The following is a 2,092-nucleotide window of genomic DNA, read 5'->3' as shown; positions in this document are numbered from 1 at the left end:
TATACTGTGTATTATAAATATATATGTAAATATTTTTGAGCTTTTGAGCTTTGTACTGGGACACAACTAAGTTAACCTGGAAACAATTTGATCCTTTTCTGGCTTGCTTTTAAAGTTTGTTTTAGGCAGAACCAGCTTAGCCTTTAGTTTAGGGCTAACTTGATCCCGCAATAGATACAATAACCTTCCAGGTACTCTCCCAGGTACCCCAGCTATCACGAGGTAGCATGACTCTGGCTGTTGAGAATGTGAACTATTCCCAACCCCAAGTAAGAGCCAATAATTGATTCACCTGCTCCTTTCCAGTAGTTCTTCACCTGGCCTCAGGTAGTTGTACGAGCATTTGCTGATCATACTCAGTTGAAGACTTGAGGAGAGTCCTTTCCAATACTCTGCCCTGCAAATTCTAGTTGTCTTGGCCTCCTCAAATTCTCAATTCTGTTTCCTCAACTCGAGGAGAATGCAGAGCTTTTTGGGTTCCCCTCCGTGTAGTGTAGCCTAAAAACACACTTCAGGGAGGAAGCTGGGGCAGATGTAGGGCTCACATTTCTCTTTTCTCAGAGATCTCTGTCCTGTGTACCTGTTTCCCAATGTTTGGAAACTTTTTCCAAACATTTTGTCTGGTTTTTAGTTATTTAAAACAGTGGGGGCAAACCAGAACCTGTTGCTCGATCTTGTCCATGAGTGGAAATGGCTTGTTGGACTTTGAATGTCTTATAAACTTTCTACTCAGTTATCAGTCAGTGAGCATATACTGAGGCAGGCCTTGTCCCTCTGCCTGGGAGGGAGTAATTGTCCCTCAGTATCTGGGTGGGGGGATTGGTTCCAGGACTACTACAGATACCAAAATCCGTGGACACTCAAGTTCCCCATATAAAATGGCATATTTACATAAGAAACTATGCATATCCTCATATACACTTTAAGTCATCTCTAGATGACTTAGAATACCTAATACAATGAAAGTGTTATGCAAATAGTTGTTATACTGTGTAGTTCTTAAATTTGTATTTTTAGTGTTGTTGTTATTTTTTACTGTTTTCAAATATTTTCCACCTGTGGTTAGTTGAATCCACAGATGCAGAACCCACACATATGGAGGGCGACTGTATATCCTTCCCGCCTAACTCCATTTGAAGAACTCAGGAAATCCTGCTCTCACAGTGAACAACCATTTTGCATATGCATTTTATTTTTAGACAACTGGCCAGGGCAGAAAACCGTACTCCCATTATTTTTGCAAGGCTCCTAGTATCTCAAAAGCCACTGAAATATCTTTAAAAGTAAACTAATCTAGGAAAGGGAAGATATAATATTTGAAGTATAAATACTTGTAATTGAAGAAAACTCAAGATGTCCGTCTTAGGTTGGAAATCGATGCTTTTAGGAGCTAAAAAAGTCTTTGCCATGGCTTCAGAGGGGAGAACTCTTTTAGCTCTCCCAACTTCACAGCAGGTCAGATGTTTCCCTAAAAGCAGCCCAGGGTTTGGCCTAGTTAACAAACGGGCATCCCTGCCTGCTGGCTGTGACTGCTCCCTTTGCAGAGCTCACTGAGCAGGGCCTGGGCAAAGGAAATTGAGGTAGCTGGTTAAGGAGCATCTGAGTTGTGCTCTCTCTACCTTCGTATTAGAAAATGGAAAACCCCTTTGCTACTGTGGTGTGCCACACTAAAATACCTCCGGGGTGCTGGCCTTCCAGGTGCACACCCTTCTCCAGTGAGGCCAGGAAAGGGGGTTTTGCAGCAGAACAATGTGTAGCTTCACGACTGGCTGTCAGCTTTGCCTCAATTGTAGATTTTGCCATGTAACTCTGTGTTAAGAGCTAGAAGGATATCCCTGAGCTGAGGAAAACAAAATACTCTTCATCTGAATCCTTCAGTGGTTGTGATGATGTTAAAGTCTTGGGGGAAAATGAAGGAAATCAGATCAAAGTGGCTTCATATCATTTTCAGAATTACTTCTGCACCATTTGGATCCTATGTTTTTGAGAGAATGGAGAAATAGAATCAGTACCTTGAAGCCACATGAAGAATCTACCAGAAGCTTCAGTGTGATTGAGAAGGGCAGACTCTAATCTAGATAAAAAGGGATGA

The sequence above is a fragment of the Propithecus coquereli genome, unplaced genomic scaffold (assembly GCF_000956105.1).
Source record: "Propithecus coquereli isolate 6110/MARCELLA unplaced genomic scaffold, Pcoq_1.0 Scaffold24, whole genome shotgun sequence".
Lineage (NCBI taxonomy): Eukaryota > Metazoa > Chordata > Mammalia > Primates > Indriidae > Propithecus > Propithecus coquereli.
The sequence above is the reverse complement of the archived record's forward strand: the minus strand, read 5'-3'. Positions refer to the sequence as shown.